Consider the following 20,743-nt stretch of genomic DNA (forward strand, 5'->3'; position numbering starts at 1 on the left):
AGTGGGAGTGGGCTACTGGGCTCTGATTGCAAACAGAGAAGCTTTTGTTAGTAGAACTTCCCTCTTTTTATAAACCCGTAACCACTGGCTGGCAGGAGGCCCAATGAGCAATTGATAATTAAGCTTCTATTTAAGTGATTTTTAGTCTAAAGCCAATTGAGACATTCAGTGATCTGGCTACAGTACTGTACTTGAAGAATTGAAGGGGCAGGGTAGGGGAGGAGAACAAAAGGAAACCTTCCTGAATAAGGAGCCAATCATCAGGTGCCATCTCTGGCACTAACATTTAGTAACTGATAATTGCTGTAACTAGGGCCATTGAGTCCTGCAAATATTATCCAGTAAATTTTAATTAGCACCCTGGGGACTGAAGAGTTTCAGAGTAAGCTCATGGGAGACTCCTCCAACCAGTGGCAAAGTGTGCTGAGTAATTTTAGATCAGCCTGCCTGTCAGAGTGGATCAGTGTCATTGCTGCTTATGCTGAGGAAAATGCACCTGCTTCTACATGGAAATAAGGTGCATTATCTGCCAATTTATGCTGCTTATTTTCAATGCTGCCCGCATTTGACAAGTGGGAAATGTGAATGCATGGATTATTTATTCCTAAACCAGGGGAATGGGGAGAGAGTGAGATGAGGTGTGATGCATTGGCATTAAAGGGCACACCATAAATTTCCTAATTTAGTTTTTAAATAAACGTGACATGGACTTTTAGTAAAAGTTCAGAGTAGCATATACTTCTGCCTTATATCTGTGGCAGATATGTTTTTTAGCATAAAGAGGAAACGTAGTCATACGGGGACATCAGAAGTATGCAACAACACTGCTGAGACCAGAGCAAGCAATATTATATTATTTTAATAGCCATCACTTTTCAAGAGCTCATAGATTTTCATAACAAGTGGTCACACTAACATAGCTTCAGTTATCAAAGCTCTGAATCCAAGTCTTCACGGGCACTTATACAAAATGAACTGCAATGTATAACATTTAGCTACAGACATTGAATATACATAGCACATATGTGCTTTGAGTCTGGTTCTCTTACTTATACTGGTTTAAATCAGGAGTAACTTAATTGAAGCCCATGGCAGGCTGGGCTCTGATTTCAAATAGAGAGGGTTCCATTAGCCTACAGGTCTGAGGGGCCTGTCTTACAACTAATTCATAGATTCATAGATTGTAGGGCTGGAAGGAACCTCGAGAGGTCATCAAGTCCAGTCCCCTGCCCCCATGGCAGGACCAAATACTGTCTAGACCATCCCTGATAGACATTTATCTAACCTACTCTTAAATATCTCCAGAGAGGGAGAGTCCGCAACCTCCCTAGGCAGTTTATTCCAGTGTTTAACCACCCTGACAGTTAGGAACTTTTTCCTAATGTCCAACCTAAACCTCCCTTGCTGCAGTTTAAGCCCATTGCTTCTTGTTCTATCCTTAGGGGCTAAGATGAACAAGTTTTCTCCCTCCTCCTTATGACCAGGGCTGGCTCCAAGTTTTTTGCTGCCCCAAGGCTTGCCTAGGAGGGAGGGGGGAGAAGCAGAGCAGCGGCGCACTCGGGGGAGCAGGCGGCAGTGGAGTGGAGGTGAGCTGGGGGGGAGCGGTTCCTCTGCCCCCCCCGGGTTACTTCCTGTGGCCCTCCCCCACTATAACCCCTAGATCCCTTTCTGCCATACTCCTTCCTAGACAGTCTCTTCCCATTTTGTATGTGTGAAACTGATTGTTCCTTCCTAAGTAGAGCACTTTGCATTTGTCTTTGTTAAACTTCATCCTGTTTACCTCAGACCATTTCTCCAATTTGTCCAGATCATTTTGAATTATGACCCTGTCCTCCAAAGCAGTTGCAATCCCTCCCAGTTTGGTATCATCTGCAAACTTAATAAGTGTACTTTCTATGCCAATATCTAAGTAGTTGATGAAGATATTGAACAGAGCCAGTCCCAAAACAGACCCCTCTGGAACCCCACTTGTTATACCTTTCCAGCAGGATTGGGAACCATTAATAACTACTCTCTGAGTACGGTTATCCAGCCAGTTATGCACCTACCTTATAGTAGCCCCATCTAAGTTGTATTTACCTAGTTTATTGATAAGAATATCATGCAAGACTATATCAAATGCCTTACAAAGTCTAGGCATACCACATCCACCGCTTCTCCCTTATCCACAAGACTCGTTATCCTATCAAAGAAAGCTATCAGATTGGTTTGACATGATTTGTTCTTTACAAATCCATGCTGGCTATTTGCTATCACCTTACCACCTTCCAAGTGTTTGCAGATGATTTCCTTAATTACTTGCTCCCTTATCTTCCCTGGCACAGAAGTTAAACTAACTGGTCTGTAGTTTCCTGGGTTGTTTTTATTTCCCTTTTTATAGATGGGCAATATGTTTGCCCTTTTCCAGTCTTCTGGAATCTCTCCTGTCTCCCATGATTTTCCAGAGATAATAGTTAGAGGCTCAGATACCTCCTCTCTTAGCTCCTTGAGTATTCTAGGATGCATTTCGTCAGGCCCTGGTGACTTGCAGGCATCCAGCTTTTATAAGAGATTTTTAACTTGTTCTTTTTTTATTTTATCTTCCAAACCTACCCCCTTCTCATTAGCATTCACTATGTTAGGCATTCCTACAGACTTCTCGGTGAAGACCAAAACAAAGAAGTCATTAAGCATCTCTGCCATTTCCAAGCTTCCAGTTGTTTCTCCCTCCTCACTGAGCAGTGGGCCCACCCTGTCCTTGGTCTTCCTCTTGCTTCTAATGTATTGATGAAAAGTCTTCTCATTTCCCTTTATTCCTGTAGCTAGTTTGAGCTCATTTTGTGCCTTTGCCTTTCTAATCTTGCCTCTGCATTCCTGTGTTGTTTGCCTATATTCATCCTTTGTAATTTGTCCTAGTTTCCATTTTTTATATGACTCCTTCTTATTTTTTAGATCATGCAAGATCTCATGGTTAAGCCAAGCTGGTCTTTTGCCACATTTTCTATCTTTTCTACCCAGCGGAATATCTTGCTTTTGGGCCCTTAATAGTGTCCCTTTGAAATACTGCCAACTCTCCTCAGTTGTTTTCTCCTCAGTCTCAATTCCCATGGGACCTTACCTATCAGCTCTCTGAGCTTACCAAAATCCGCCTTCCTGAAATCCATTGTCTCTATTATGCTGTACTCCCTTCTACCCTTCCTTAGAATTGTGAACTCTATGATTTCATGATCACTTTCACCCAAGCTGCCTTCCACTTTCAAATGCTCAATGAGTTCCTCCCTATTTTCTAAAATCAAATCTAGAACAGCTTCCCCCCTAGTAGCTTTTTCAACCTTCTGAAATAAAAAGTAGTCTGCAATGCAGTCCAATAACTTATTGGATAGTCTGTGCCCCGCTGTGTTATTTTCCCAACATATATCTTGATAGTTGAAGTCCCCCAACACCACCAAAGCTTGGGCTTTGGATGATTTTGTTAGTTGTTTAAAAAAAGCCTCATCCACCTCTTCCACCTGGTTAGGTGGCCTGTAGTAGACTCCTAGTATGACATCACCCTTGTTTTTTTACTTCTTTTAGCCTAACCCAGAGACTCTCAACACTTCCGTCTTCTATGTCCATCTCCACCTCAGTCCAAGTGTGTACATTATTAGTATATAAGGCAACACCTCCTCCCTTTTTCCCCTGTCTATCCTTCCTGAGCAAGCTGTACCCATCCATACCAACATTCCAATCATGTGTATTATCCCACCAAGTTTTGGTGATGCCAACAATGTCATAGTTGTATTTATTTATTAGCACTTCCAGTTCTTCTTGCTTATTATCCATACTTCTCGCATTTGTATATAGGCATCTAAGATACTGATTTGATCTTTCCTCCCAGTTTTACCCTGACCCTTCTTTCTTTCTGCCATTATAGCCCACGCTCCCTCCTATTTCTGACCCATCTCCCAAGTCTCCATGTTTTCCACTTACCTGTGGGTTTTGCAAGGAGTAAGGGATCATTTTGCAGAAGAGAGATGGAGCCAAATCTTCACCATGTCTCCATTGATTAATTGTCCCGTGGGGATTAATGATATCTACTGAACTGGTATCCAACCTGTTCAGTATAGGGACCAAACATAGTGTTTCAAAAAGGTCAAGGGGCTATCCTCGGTAGTTTGAGGTAGATTTTCTACCTTGTTCCCCCAGTCCTGGGGAGTCCTCAGCAGGTGTAAAGCTAATTCCAACATCTACCTCTAGTAGTACTGGGGCTGGGAAGGAAGCATGGTTGGGGCACACTGTGCCCTGGCTCTCCCTATCTGATGCATAGCCCTTTCTGATGCTGGTGCAGGGAATCCGAGAACTATCATTTGTCATTGGTTCTCCCACTAAGACCCTCTGTTGGCCTGCCTTGGGTGGCTGTGTGGAAGAGGGGAGCCATCCTTTATTAGTCTCAGACAAGCCAATCAAACTCCTATCCTGTCTTCTGGGAGCTCCCACAGCCCAATAGGGATTCAGGCAATGGAGCTGCTGGACTGCTCCCTCTCCCTTCACTGTGATGCACCAGGCAGCCAGTGCGGGAGCCATTCTACAACTGCAGAGTACAAAACAGCTGCTCAGAGTACTCCTTGCTCATAATAGCAGCCCTCAAGGGCCATAGCAGCCTTGAGGGTCACAAGTTAGGTACCACTGATTTATTGTATAACTCTATCATACATGGGTGGTGGTTTTGTTATATGTACCATGGTAGTGCCTAGAGGCCCCAAACAAGATAGGGTTGCTATTGTGCGAGGTGCTGTACAAACAACTGGGGAGAGACGTCCTTGCCCTGAAAAGCATGCAATCTAAACAGACAAGATAGACAAAACATTGGAAGGGAAATGGAGGCACAGAGAAATGAAGCGACTTCCCCAAGATCACATAAGAGATCTGTGGCAGAGCCAGGAATAGAATCCAGGTCTCCTGACTCCTTGTACGGGTCCCCTAGACCATGCTGACACTTCAGTGTCTTGTAGTTCTATACATGCAGTTCAAAGGTGGATCCTTATAGTATAGACTTCATAGGTAGTTCCTGGAGCCACATCCAAGGGCATCTAGCTTGAAAACTGCCATCTCTGCTTATATATTATAGCAGTTACACAATTATTTCTTCTTTTTCTTAAAATGAGAAAATGATGGATATTTAGAATTCCTAGATTTTTTTAAATACAACAAAAACCAGATTATTGATATAGAAGCTACAGAATACACAATTCCTGCAAATGGTTGTGAAAAGGTTAAACAATTTTAAGAGCTTAGGCCTCCGGAGTGGGCAACATTCTTCAAAAAGTGCTAAAGGAAGTGAGGACAGGAATTGGAGAAGCTTTATCTTATATTGTTACAAGTTCACTTAGTTCAGGAAAGATCCCTGAAGGCTTGGAGACCGGCCAGCATAATCCAATTATTAAAGAGGAGGCCTAGAGCCATACCAGGAAATTACAGACCAGTTAGTTTTACACCAATTGCAGGGAATGCCTATAGAAACTATTTTAGGGTTTCCAGGGAAATTGGAAAAAACACATTTAATCAAAATGAAGTAACATGCAGGGAAAGTCTATCATGCTGAGGAATGCTATGATTTCAAAGTCTATGATTTTTGCTCAGCTTTGTGATGTTTCACTTTCTTCCAGTTTATTTATAGGCTTTTCTGTAGTGCTCATCGCCATAGTACCCGAGCCTATGTCTCTCTCTGCCCTGCTAGCCCTGCAATCTATTAAATGACTTTTTTTACAATAGTGGATAAGTGGTGTCATTGGACTTTAAACCTATCTGCTATAATTACACCAATTATCTAGTATTGTCAAGCAGCACATTTTGTGTAGTGCCAGTAGGCCACCTGTCCCTGCTGACCTAAGTGTCTCCTCTCTGCTTGTGAAATTAGTTAGCACACTCTGGTAGATAGTATTTCTTTTTGAAGGAGCCAGTTCAGTAGGGCAGGATCAGGTAGTCTTGGTCCAACATGGCTAGGAGAAAACAAGAGGAAAGAAGACAGAAAAAGAAGACATAAGAATGGCTATACTGGGTCAGACCAAAGGTCCATCCAGTCCAGTATCCTGTCTCCCAACAGTGGCCAATGCCAGGTGCCCCAGAGGGAGTGAACCTAACAGGTAATGATAAAGTGATCTCTATCCTGCCATCATCTCCACCCTCAGACAAACAGAGGCTAGGGACACCATTCCTTACCCATCCTGGCTAATAGACATTAATGGACTTAACTTCCATTAATTTATCTCATTATAGTCCTAGCCTTCACAACATCCTCAGGGAAGGAATTCCACAGGTAGACTGTGTCTGTGTGAAGAAGACAGGGGCAGCTCTAGCCATTTCGCTGCCCCAAGCACGGCGGCACGCCGTGGGGGGCACTCTGCCGGTCACCAGTCTTGCGGCTCCGGTGGACCTCCCGCAGACGTGCCTGCGGATGCTCCACCGAAGCCGCGGGACCAGCAGACCCTCCACAGGCACGCCTGTGGGAGGTCCACTGGAGCCGCCTGCTGCCCTCCCGGCGACCGGCAGAGCGCCCCCCGCGGCATGCCGCCCCAAGCACGCGCTTGGCGTGCTGGGGCCTGGAGCCGCCCCTGGAAGAAGAATGTCCTTTTATTAGTTTTAAACCTGCTGCCCATTAATTTCATTTGATAGCCCCTAGTTCTTACATTATGGGAAGAAGTAAATAACTTTTCCTTATTCACTTTCTCCACACCACTCACGATTTTATATACCTCTATCATATCCCCCCCCTTAGTCTCCTCTTTTCCAAGCTGAAAAGTCCTAGCCTCTTTAATCTCTCCTCATATGGGACCCTAATCATTTCAGTTGCCCTTTTCTGAACTTTCTCTAATGCCAGTATATCTTTTTTGAGATGAGGAGACCACATCTGTACGCAGTACTCAAGATGTGGATGTACCATAGATTTATATAAAGGCAATAAGATATTCTCCATCTTATTCTCTATCTCTTTTTTAATGATTCCTAACATCCTGTTTGCTTTTTTGACTACTGCTGCACACAGCGTGGACGTCTTCAGAGAACTATCCACAATGACTCCAAGATCTCTTTCCTAATTAGCTGTAGCTAAATTAGCCCCCATCATATTGTATGTATAGTTGGGGTTATTTTTTCCAATGTGCATTTCTTTACATTTATCCACATTACATTTCATTTGCCATTTTGTTGCCCAATCACTTAGTTTTTTTAGATCTTTTTGAAGTTCTTCACAGTCTGCTTTGGTCTTATTGAACTGCTCAAGATAGTTATCATCTGCAAACTTTGCAGCCTCAGTGTTTACCCCTTTCTCCAGAACGTTTATGAATAAATTGAATAGGATTGGTCCTAGGACTGATCCTTGGGAAACACCACTAGTTACCCCTCTCCATTCTGAAAATTTACCATTTATTCCTACCCTTTGTTCCTGTCTTTTAACCAGTTCTCAATCCATGAAAGGATCTTCCCTCTTATCCCATGACAACTTAATTTATGTAAGAGCCTTTGGTGAGGGATCTTGTCAAAGGCTTTCTGGAAATCTAAGTACACTATGTCCACTGGATTCCTCTTGTCCACATGTTTGTTGACCCCTTCAAAGAACTCTAATATATAAGTCAGACCTGATTTCCCTTTACAGAAACCAGGTTGACTGTTGCCCAACAATTTATGTTCTTTTATGTGTCTGACAATTTTATTCTTTACTATTGTTTCAACTAATTTGCCCGGTACTGATGTTAGACTTACTGGTCTGTAATTGCCAGGATCACCTCCAAAGCCCTTTTTAAATATTGGTGTTACATTAGCTATCTTCCAGTCACTGGGCACAGAAGCTGATTTAAAGGAGAGGTTACAAACCATAGTTAATAGTTCTGCAATTTCACATTTGAATTCTTTCAAAGACAAATTGAAAGAGAATGGAGTAGCTGCCAAGTAGCCAGAATCTCATAAGAGTCTGCAGCATCTGGACATACCTCTTGCACTAGGCAACATCATCAGACCACAGCTAGGTATTAATGAAAGCCATCCACCCCATTGAAGACCATTAGTAGTAGTGTCGAATCCCTGCTCATTGCTCTTATACTTCTATTATCTTTTAGAACTAAATAACGCCAAACAGAAGTACCCAGTTCAATGCAACGCATTTAACAATTGGGAAACTGAGGTTCAGCAAAGATAACAGACTTGCCCAAGGTCATAGGGTAAGTCTGCGGCAGAGCAAAGATTAGAACATGGGTTTTATGATGTCTAATCCACTAGTCTTCACTGTCCTTCAGAAAGATCACTGATATTCACTCAAATCACTGATTTTTTTTCCACTATCTGTAAAATCAGGAAAATGTTTCCCCCTTAAATAATAATTATAAAGTGTAAAAGTGCAAACCAGCTAGAGCAAATGGCCCAGGATAGAAGACTCTGGAGATCTGTGGTTGGCGGCCCATACCCCGGTTGGGGTGACGGGCATGAATGAATGAATGAAAAGTGCAAAATAACATTGTCATTCAGAGGCAGAGGTAGGAATAGAAACCAGAGCCTCTTGGCTCCTCATCTATGTTTAAAGTGCCATTTGGGATGGAAGATGAGACTACGGCACCACCACCTTTCCTGCTGGGATTTTTCAAAATTCACAACAAATTTTCACATGAAAGCAGATTTCCCATTCTTCTTGAACACCCAGAGAATGATATATTTTTTCCCATTTTTTAATTGTTCCAATTTCACAGGTGTTTTTCCAAACTGAAACAGACAAATTTATAAGGGGAAGATTGGGAAGAAACCTTTTTTTAATGAATATCTTGCCCAGCTCTAACCATGAGGCTTGTGCCTTGTGGCAAGATTTAGTTCTCTTTCATCTCTGAATGGTCGGTGTCAAGTCTAGTCTTGAAGAATTGCTAAGAGAAAACTAATACTGTTGTCACATGTACAATTTTGATAGTTGCTCTTTGAAGCTGAGTAACTAAGGGCTAGGTCCCACCCTTACTGTTGGGAGCTGTGGACCAGCAGTAAGAGCCCAGAGCTGTTTTACCAGCACAGGACAAGACAGACAAAGTAGGATATATTTGCACACTGCTCTCTGTGGTATACACAGTAGGCCCCTAACTGGTAGATCTTGCCTTCGTGGGGTGATGGTATGCTCATAATCTCTCTCTCAATGGGAATCCTGCCCTGCTGCATGGGTGTGTTTGAAGTGGTGATGGGCATAAAAGCAGCTGTCCTACATCCAGTCATGCAATACTGGGTAAGATTTGGCCCAAACATATTTGTGATTTCCACCCCACAAAAAAGGGGAGGGGAAAAAAAAAGCTATTTCCTCCAAATACGGATAGTTCTGGTTATCAAAATCTTCTTGAGATATTTTCACATTGGAGAACTTTCACAGGGTCATCATACTATATGCTGAAGCAGCCCTTGAAACAGAGACTTGGTCTACCAGACAGCTGTGTCTGCAGCCATTCTGAAAAATGCATATAGTTGTCAGTGAAAGTAGGTCTCTTTATTACTCACTGAAATGCTTTCTTAAAAAAAAAAGTTTAATGGTAAAAGATAAGTTAAAAGCACTATATTGTATATTGTTGGAGGGGACGGGTCTAAAGCAAAGGTCAACCCAGGAGTATAATGACATCACAAAGAACAATAGAGCGCTACGCACAATTCCATGAATTCAGCACTTGCTTACCCCTACAAATCGATCAGTTTAGCTCCCTCTCCCACCGAAATTCATCAGTTACCCTCTCTCCCTTTATCTCTCAGTGCTGGTTCTCAGAAGTTCAGACTCAGTTCTTCACGGCCATGTGGCTGTAGTGTCCTGCTCAGTTCTCCTCTGTACTGAGCCGTCTCAGCGATGTGCTGCCTCATAGATTTTTAAGGCCAAAAGTGATTATCTAGTCTGCACTCTTACTGATTGCAATGGCTGGTCCCTCTCTTCCCATGCCAGGTTCCTGAAGCTCTTCTCATCCTGGTGGCTACAGCAGCTGGCTCAATTCTCTCGCAGCGCAATACCCCTTAAGTACAGCTACATGGCTTCTCTCTTCATGACTGCTCCATTTCTCCATTTCTCTCTCCATTTCTCTGCTCCATTTCTCTAAATGCAGTTTAAAAATAAACTGAATATTTTTGAAAAATCTCTCTCATACACAAAACAGCAGAACAAAGATGATGCCAATGTCTTCAAGTTCCTTGTTTTTGTAGTCTTATTTTGTACTGATCTCATCAGTCCTTTTACAAATCCTTCTCATACAGGAGTGGGATTTATATCCTTGACATTGCTCAGACACTTTCTTGACTGAAGGAAATTATTCGCACGTGTGTGTGTGTGTGTGTGTGTGTAGTTCTGCCCTTACTGCAAATGAGAGTGAATTGCAAGCTGGGAGAAATGAGAGCAATTCACAGATGTATTGACTGCAGAGAACATGTGACGTAAGCCATTGAAAACAAGTTAAATGAGAATCAAAACTGCCACTGCATGTTTAGTTCATCCTGCTATGTCTGTTACACCAGATACATAGGGCCAGAGTCAATGCAAAGGGCCAGAGCAGCTGGAAATCTGCTTGGAAGATGGGCAGCTGTAGTGTGAAGAGCATGCAACCTCCTTGCCACTGGAGGGCTCTGTGGTTTAGGAGGGGTTATGGTTAGGGTTTCTTGGAGATGCGTTTGATTCAGGGCATCTCAGACCTTCTGCAGTGTGGGGCAAAAGAAATACTCTTTCAACACAGGTTAGTTAACCCAATTATAAACATCAGTTAGCGTCTATTGTAGACAGTGTAGAGAGACACTAAAGCTGACAAGCTACCATGCTTTTAAATATCACTGCCTTTATCTACACTAGGTGCGGAGTGGTATTTAAAATGTGTTTCGTTAAATACATTAACATGCTTGCCTATAAATGGCCCCTCCAAAACCGTATCGAGGCATGTTGCTAGGACTGCGTAGGAAGGCATGTAGTGAGGCTACCTATGCCTGCTTGTAGCTAAGTGGAGGGCTTCTTTGGTGGTTTTAATCCAACACCTTACATAAAGAGCAATAGATTCACAAAGAAGAAGTGTGTGTGTGTGTGTGTGTGTGTGTGTGATCACAGTAACTTCAAGAGGAGTTTGCTTAAACACAAGCAATTTTCAAACTACTTTACAATACAAAGACTTAAAACTATCCATGCATTATATATGAAAGGCATGTAACAACATGATTTGTTATGTTAGTAAAATTTTACTGTCTCGTACAGCCTTGCCGACATTAAAGCTGCATTTTAGATTTTGTGTCACTTAGTTAAAACATCACTTTGGGTGAAGTTGAGGTAACCAGAAAAAGACAATGAGTTAGCAGCATGTATTTGGAGGAAACAAATTGTTACTGTGTGACATGCTTCTTGCTGTAGCAGAACAGGGTGAAAACTTTGCATTTAAACAGAAAGCTTCAAGTTTGAACTTTCTGAAAGTTTCCAACACAAAAATCACCAACTTTCTCATTCCTTCCAGCTTTAACAAGGGTTTGCCAGCAGAATTTCCTTTGATGTTAGTGAAAATGAAATTTTAGGCTTTAAGGTAAGGCAGGAACTTTTTAACTTTATGAAAATTCAATCAATTCAATCGATCAGCATCTGTTAATTTTCAATTATCATGGCCAAAAAATTCATTTCTATAAAATCAATAGCAGTTTTCCTTGGGGAAAACTATTTTTCCACTAAGACCAATATTTGAGAGAGAGATTCATTCTGCTTGTAAAACACTGTAAAATCCAAAAGGCATCAGTTTTGCTTTTGATCAGAAACATTTCTTATGGCTCTATTTGCTCTACGTTGCACAAGCCAAATCCAATGTGATCAGCTGTGCTCAGTCACACAAGAAACCTTTTAAAAAGGGGAAGGAGCTCAAGTCCTATAAACAGAATAAAGCCTTCAGATTTACTCTCTTTAAAAAGTGCTGTGACTTCACAGTATTTGTTTTTTCTTGATTGTTTTAGACTTAAGGTAAATTATCAAATTTTAAACTAATTATAAACAATGTCTTACAAAATAATACACATTCAACTAATTGTCATTTAGAAGTTCAGAGTTAACTGTTCCATATCTACCATCTCTCTTCGGCACTTATTGTTGTGGTATCAGATCTCAAAACTCTCAAAACACTTTACTGAGGTTGTTAGTAGTATCAGCATTGTATAAATGGAGAAACTAGGAAACAGTGAGGTTCAGGGCTTGTCTACACTTAGTACACTACAGCAGCACAGCTGCAGGCCTGCATATGCATTGCTGTAGTGCTTCAGTGTAGACAGTGCCTATGCCGATGGGAGGGGTTCTCCCATTGGCGCAAGTAATCCTTGTCCCCAAGAGGCTGTAGGTAGGTCAAAGAAAGAGTTCTTCATTGTTAGTTAGGTAGGCATAGCTACATCTCTCAAGGGTGTGGGTTTTTTCACACTTCTGTGAGAGACAACTATGCTAATATAAGTTCTCAGTGTAGACCAGTGCTAAATGGCTTGTGTAGTCACACAGCAAATCAATGGTAGAGTTCAGCTGAGTTGATTCAAGTAATCTGACTCCCTGCTTACGTGACACCTATAGTGCTAGTGCGTGCTCATTCCACAGAAGTTTATTTACTAAACAAGACTGGTCACTAAGTCTGCTCCATAGAAAAATAAGACACTGACTGACCAGATGCCAGATCTTGCCAAGGATTTAGGCCTCAGCCGAGCACTGGGAAATTCGTTGCTGGAAGCCAATCTGTTTCATGTGTGTGTTAGTATGGTTAAGCTGAGTACTGGACTTATACCAATGCATTTAGAATTTATGTAATACTTGTAAATTGCTACATGCGTATAATTTTTTGAATACATACTAGAAGGTAATATTTGAGTTTTTGCTTTGTAACTGCAAAAAATGTCTGCTCTGAAACGGTGAACCCAGTCAGGAGGAATCATCTCCTGCCCATCAAGAAGGTCTATCAAACTAAATGGGCCATTGTGGGACATCATACAAACGCTTTATTAATTGCCCCTTACACCCATGAAGAGGCTACATTCAAAAGGGCTCATCTCAGCTCGGATTCTGGAAGAAGGAAACGAAAAATGTTCTTGTCAGCTATTTTTCTCTCTTTTGCTGTTTTGATCTCATAGGGCTGACGCTATGAAAGAGAAGCAGGGATCCCCAGGGTCAACCTGGATTAGCCCTTAAAGATATTCAGAGGTGGCAGATTACTACAACTCTGTCATTTTTTGAAACCATAAACTGTTATTCATTTGTCTATATATTTGCCTGTTTCAAATTTGTAATAACTCTCTCTCATTTCTTTTCTTAGTTAACAAATGCTTAGATAGTTTATTATAGGACTGGTTACAAGCATTGTTTTTTAGTGTGAGATCTAAGGTGCAAATTGACCTGGGGTAAGTGACTGACTGGTCCTTTAGGATTGGGTGTAACCTGAATATTGTTATGACTTTTGGTGTAAAATGACCATCTGTTACTTGCTGGGATGGCAAGAAAGACTGGAATGTTGAAGAGGACTGTCTGACTCCATGGTAAGACAGTTAGGAGTTCACACGGTAAAATCTAATTATTGAACATAGACCCTCTTTGGGTCTCTGCCCTGCTTCTTGACAATCTGCCCTGAGGTTGGCATTCATTGTCGTGAGCCACTACAGACGGCATGACAAAGACAGTTGTTAAAAGGGAACACATCCCTCAAAGCCAGTGTTTAACACTGTGGTGCAAGTAAAAAGGTTGAGGCTTGTTCTTCTACCTGTTAGACTGATGATAGGTGTCAGATGGAAAAATGATGTAGCCAAAATAAATTCTCCTATTCTCAGATCAGGAGCTCTGAATAACCATCAAACAGCTTCTTATTTAGATGGCATGAAAGGGGTAAAAAAAAGAGAAACCATTACTGAATCACAAGGGAAGCAGGTAGAGCTGAAGCAATGAGTAAGTGAACAACGTACAGTACAGAGCAAGCGTTATAAGATATTGTTCAGTCATAAAATCCTCAGGGAAAAGACCATGAGGTATCTAGTTTGTTCTTAATACTGTCTTCACTAGTGTTCTCGCTTAGTTTTACTTTTATTGACAATTCAATGGCAAAGTGGCCTCCCAATATGTCACCGTCCATTGTATTCAATAACTGATTCTGCAGCCCTTACTCAGACTTATTCGTGCAATTAATCTCATCGCTATCAATGGATTTACTCATGTGAGTAGTTCTTGTTATGACAAAAAACAGCTGGTGGGTGGTAATCTTATAAATATATTTAGCTATGAGTCAGGAAGCATCCCTACTTAGAACAGTACTTAAGTGCATGCTTAAGTCCTATTGAAGTCAATGGGATTTGAGCATACGTTCAAAGTTATTCAGGACTGCATTTAGACACATACTTAGAGATGGTTGTACACACATGTTTAAGTGCTTCCATGGATCAGGGCCATATCTTGTAACCATTTTGTAAAGTCCACTGAGTGATTTAGGGTCTGTGGATGGCAAGGAGGGATATAAACAGCATTTTTTAGGACACACAGCTGTTTGTTTTGCATATGAAAAGCAAAACCTTTGCAAGGAAAAAAAGAAAACTACTATGTTAGCTTTATCCCAAACTTAGTTCTCTCAAGGATTTCTACTTTGGAGCAAATATTGGTTCCTATGGCCATAGACAGAGGTTTAGTTTGTTTGTTCTGCTTTACCTCAAGCTGCCTGATCCCTGTGTATATTATATTCTACATTTCCAGGACTTCTTTACTAGCAATGTTGAGAAAGTTCTGGAGGTTTTCAGGAGAAAGAAGCAGGCATCACCCAGGAGCCACAGGGATAAATCCCTTAGTCTTTCTATATTGTATAAATTACTTGCTTTTCCTGCCTTCATTGTATTAGTTAAGACAAGTGAGACCACCGGGGCAAACTACTCTTGCTACCTAGAATAAAGACGGCATTACTTGGACGTAAATGTCTAGATAGGAAAAGGTTAAGAAAAATAAGAAGGTTGTTCTGAATTAGCATCAAAGGGGATGCACTAGAGACCAAACATAGTGAACAATTCACTGACAACTGTCCAGATGTGGGAGCTGACAGTACCAGTCTCAGCAAAGGTTCTTACAGTATAAGCCATGTCTAATCCTCATTCTACACAGAGAAAGACAAGTTGAAATGGCAGGATAAATACACTGTCTCAATATTAACCATTTACAATAACTAGAAATTTCACAAAATTTATGCTGGAAATTAAGCTACAGCACAAAATACACTAAGCCACATTCAGGCATATGAGGATTCTGAAACACACGTTTCATTGTTACAGAGGATTCTGTAGATGACAATAGTAACAGCCCCAGTTCATATATAATAACACATGGCAGTTTTCATCTTCATTAAGCTTTACAGGCCCTGGGCCTGATTCTCCACTGCCTTGCACCTACTTTGGTCCTTTACCGCTGTGCAAAAGGTGTTTAAAATGCGACCAGATCCCAGTTGATACCCTTTTACCCCTACTTTACCCTCATCTAAACGGCTACACAGAGTGCAAGCCAGCAGAGAATCAGGACCATTAAACACTGATGTTAACAAGCCCTTCCTCAAGCCCTGTTTGTTTTGATGCACTCTGCAGTGCTGACCTGCACTCCTCTGTCAAATTTCTCTAAATGCAGTTTAAAAATAAACTGAATATTTTTGAAAAATCTCTCTCATACACAAAACAGCAGAACAAAGATGATGCCAATGTCTTCAAGTTCCTTGTTTTTGTAGTCTTATTTTGTACTGATCTCATCAGTCCTTTAACTACCTCATATTGTCTTTTCCTAAGCCATGTCTAGCTTGGACTATATGATCTTGGGGAGCATATGTACAAATTGCCTTTCCCTCCTGGTGCACTGTAATAACTAATCTTCGCAATACCCCTGAGGAGTAGAAAAGGCCCCAGTCCTCTGTGCAGCTTCCAAGGAGCCCTGTGCCCATGGGACTTTGCAGGGGCACAGTGGTCTGTCTGCATGGAGAACTTTGTAGTTTCAAGACTAACATTACAGATGGACAAGTTGAGGCAGAGCTCAATATATCTAGGAATAAAACTCTGAAAGTACTGGATAGGGAGTCAGGAACGAACTGTACCTCTCCCCAAAGAAAATAATAGTGGTTGGAGTGAGGTGAATTTTTAGGTTTCATTATATTACAACCCCTAAACCAACCTATATTGGGTAAGGGTGAAATATAACTCTTTTCTTCAATGCCATATGAAAGTAAGACTTGAATTTGAATTTTCTGCAATAAAATGTAAAGAGGGTGGCCAGGATTAACACAGCTGGTAATCTTAGCTGTTTGCCATCCACTGTACAGTTGGAGCATATACGGTATGATACTTCGTTCTGACAGAGCTCAGGTGACTGACGTGAGAATGGTTCTATCTTCTGAAAATGTACAACACAGAATATGCTTCCAAATGAATTATTCATTCAAAGCTTCCACCAAAAGAAACAAGTTGCCTTTGAGTCAAGGAGGATTGTGATGACTGGGATGATGTTTAATAGACACAGGTGTGATGATAAGCTTGAAAGGAAGGTGAGGTAACAGTTGCAAAATAAATGCCAGGCTACTTAAAAATACAATGACAAATTAATTTAAAAATTGTTAAGAGAATAACATTTTTACAAGTGATACCAGTGAATTTAGAAATATGCAGTAAAGGAAGAAACAAAGAACCCTAGAAAATCATCTTCACAATTAAAATGCAGTAAAAATATTAACACTTTAAAATAGTGGTGCATTCATTTATCAGACTTAGAAGGAATACATCACACCTCCATGAGGAAACTTCAGGACAAAGAAAAAAGGAATAAGAATTATTATTAAATTTAATTTTATTTCAGACATTGTCAGAGTGAATGCATTCAGGTACATAGCATCCAATATATAGGAAAGAGATGCATTTTACTCATGGACGCCCAAATCAGCAAAGCCGTTAAGTCCATCCCTGTTCAGCAAAGCAACCAGGTAATAATTTATGACTGCTAATGTCAAGAGTTGTCTTTTGATCAGGGCCTTAAGCTGCCCTCCGTCAGGAAGTGATTGTGTCCTGCTCTCCCAAAGGGACGGCAATAGTAGGCCCATAGCTGCCCTCCATGGTTTTTACCAGTCAACAAGGATGAGGATTGAACTTGCAGGTAGGGTTGACAGGCATCCGGTTTTCGACCGGAACGCCTGATCAAAAAGGGACCCAGCGGCTTCAGTCAGCACTACCAACCAGGCCATTAAAAGTCTGGTTGGTGGCGCAAGTGGGGACCTGGGGCTAAGCCAGGCTCCCTGCCTGCTCAATCTCTGCACAGTTCCCAGAAGCAGCCACCAGGTCCCTGTGGCCCCTAGGTGCTGGGGTGGCCAGGGACTGGGAGGCTCCATGTGCTCCCCCTGCCCAAGAACTCAGCTCTGCAGCTCCCATTGGCCAAGAACCATGACCAAAGGGAGCCCATGCATCTACAGGCCGCAGGGACCTGGCAGCCATTTCCTCGGAGCCATAGTAAGTGCCACCGGGACCCCGCATGCCCTCCCACACCCCAACTCCCTGCCCTCAGCCTGGAGTCCCCTTCCATACCCCAAATCCCTCTTCCCCTGCCCTCCCCCAGAGCCCACCTCCCCCAGCTGGAGCTCTGACCCCCTCCCACAACCCTGCCCCAGCCTGGAGCCCACTCCTGTACCCCAAGCTCCTCATCCCTGGCCCCAGCCAGAGCCCACACCCCCTCCTGAACTCTAAACCCCTCTGCCCCAGCCCAGAGCCCACTCCTGCATCCCAAACCCTTCATCCCTGGCCCCACTCCAGAGCCTGCACCCCCAGCCCAGAGCCCATACCCCTTCCCACACCTCAACCCCCTGCCCCAGCCCAGTGAAAGTGAGTGAGGGTGGGGAAGAGTGAATGACAGAGGGAGGGTGAATGGAACAAGTAGGGGGCGGGGCCTCAGAAGAGGCAGGGCATGGTTGGGGCCTCAGAATGGGTGGGGCAGGGAGTGGGGTGGGGTGTTTTGTGTGATTAGAAAGTTGGCAATCCTACTTGCAGTGGTTAGATGAAGCTCTCAATCCCTCCTCTGTCTCAGTGAATGACATAAGAGATATTTACCAATGGTACAGCAGCAGCCAAAAAGCTCAGGATATACTTTGTTTCCCATAAAGAAGGTGCTAAGTTGTTCACAGGAAGTAAAATTCAGTCTGGAAGAGTGGAGGCATTCCAGATTCACCAGCTGCCCAGCGCGCTGAAGAGTTAAACCTGAAATTCCTTGGACTGTGATGGAAGAAAATAATTTTTTAGGGCTTGTCTATACAGCAAGCTGCTACTCAGCAAGCCAGGATGTGAATCTACATTGCATTAAGCAAAGCTGCAGACAGGGACTTTTAGTGCACTGTAGTAGTAGTGTGCACACAAGCTAGTACTGAGCAGCAAACTGGTGTGCTGCAGATTCACACCTGGCCTTTCCATGCAGGAACCTGCCATGTAGACGAGCCATTATCTTCATCATAGTAGTGGCATAGTACTAAAACTCGACATGACACAAATCATTGGATTTGCAGTGCATCTTCCATCACAGTTGCTTCATCAGTTGGCCATTTATAAAGTATAGTCACCTATGAGGAAGGAATAGTGAGATGTCAGCTCATGTTTAATGTTAAGCTTAAATAGCATTGGCATATATGGAGTTCATGCACAAGTGCAATTTTCAGAAGTGTCTAAGTGACTTGGCAGCATGAGTCTCATTTGTGCTCCTAAGTCACTTAGATATTGCTGAACATTTTATTTTATATGTGTAAGTACTTTGCTGAATCTGGACCTAAACAGAAATGAAAAAAGATTAACAGTTAATTTCTTTTTTGCTTTCATGAAGCAACAGTAAATTTTGGCTTTCTTAGGGATGTTATAAATTGTATAGAAATTCTATTGTAAAGTAGCATTGATTCATGTCCAGTAAACAAAAATACAGCCAGTGTGTTAGTTTTACTCTAGGAATGTTGGTTTGGCACAAAGTGGGAAAAGCTAGAGAATTCTGATTTCAGTCCCCATGGTGATAACATTAATTCTGGTTTTGGTCAGCTGCACATTAACCATTATTATTTTTTCAAGAGTTGCTTTTTTTAATAATTGGATAGATGGTATTTTGTAAAGGGGAACACGGCTCCATTGACATGGCAGAAAGATATAGGCCTTGAGTTCTGCTATCCCTATCTATGGCAAGTAGGAACTTACTTTGTGGGGATAGTCTCATTAAAATGTGTGTTCACAAATGTGATACAATTCAGCATGAGTAAAGATGGCAGGATAGGGCCCATAATACAGTATGAGTGGAAAAGATTATACCTTTCAACAGGAAATAGTCTTATAGAATCATAGAAATTTAGGCCTAGAAGGGACCTTGAAAAGTCATCAAGTCCAGACACTTGCACTGTGGAAGGACCAAATAAACTTGACAGGTGTTTGTCCAACCTATTTTTAAAAACCTCCAGTGATGGGGATTCTACAACTCCCCTTGGAATTCTATTCCAGAGCTTAACTACCCTTACAGTTAGAAAGCTTTCCTAATATTTAACCTAAATCTCTCTTGCTGATGATTAAGTCCATTACTTCGAGTCCTACTTTTAGTGGACATGAGAACAATTGATCACAGTCCTCTTGATAGAAAGACCTTAACATATTTGAAGACTTTTATCGGGTCCTCCTTCAGTCTTCTTTTCTCAGAACTAAGCATGGCCAGATTTTTTTTTTAAATCTTTCCTCATGGGTCATGTTTTCTAAACCTTTTATCATTTTTGTTCTCCTCTGGACTCTCCTCAGTTTGTCCACATCTGTCCTAAAGTATGGTGCCAGCAATTGGACACCTGAGTATAGCAGGACAATTACCTCCTGTGTTGAAATCAGACACTGCAGTTAATAGACCCCAGAATTATATTCACTTTTATCACAGCTGCATCACATTATTAACTCATATTCAATTTGTGATCCACTGTAACCCCAGACCCTTTTCAGTGGTACTACCACCTAGCCAGTTATCCCCTACGTTGTAGTTGTACATTTCATATCTTCTTCCTAAGTGAAGTACTTTGCACTTATCTTCATTGAATTTCATCTTGTTGAATTCAGACCAATTCTCCAATTTTTCAAGGTCATTTTTTAATTCTAAACCTGTCCTCTTAAAGTGCTTGCAATGTCTCCCAGCTTTGTATCATCTGCAGATTTTATAAGCATACACTACACTTCACTAGCCAAGTCAATAATAAAAATATTGAATAGTACAGGACCCAGGACTGACCCCTAGGACAGCACTAGATACACCCTCCCACTTTGTTATTAGTATGGCAGACACAGTGTTCTAGGGTTTTACAGACCAGTGTAAAGAGAAAGGCCAAGATATTCTTATAGTTAAGCTCCTAAATCCATATTTAAACATGTCTATATAAATGATCTGATTTTTCAAAAGTGATGCGATTGACTTCAGTGACAGCTGCTAAGTGCTCAGCATGTCTGAAATAAGGCCATTTATTTAGGAGACTAAAAAGACCCAGATACACAATATGGCATTGATTTCAGCGGGAGTTAGGATCCTAAGTACCTTTGTGGATCTGGGCTTTGATCTCTTTCCTAAACAGTTAACTCTCTGAGGCCTTGATCCTACAATTAGCCCATATGGAGCTTCACTAAAATCAGTGGAGCTCTGCGCTATGAGATATGAGTGTGACTGAGTGGAAAAGCTTCATATGTATCTAATTCATTCCAGGATGTTTGTTTGGAATTTTTGTTTGTTTTTGTTATCTTGGAAGCCCCCAAAGTATTTTACAGA

This window comes from Mauremys reevesii, linkage group 6 (genome assembly GCF_016161935.1).
Source record: "Mauremys reevesii isolate NIE-2019 linkage group 6, ASM1616193v1, whole genome shotgun sequence".
NCBI lineage: Eukaryota > Metazoa > Chordata > Testudines > Geoemydidae > Mauremys > Mauremys reevesii.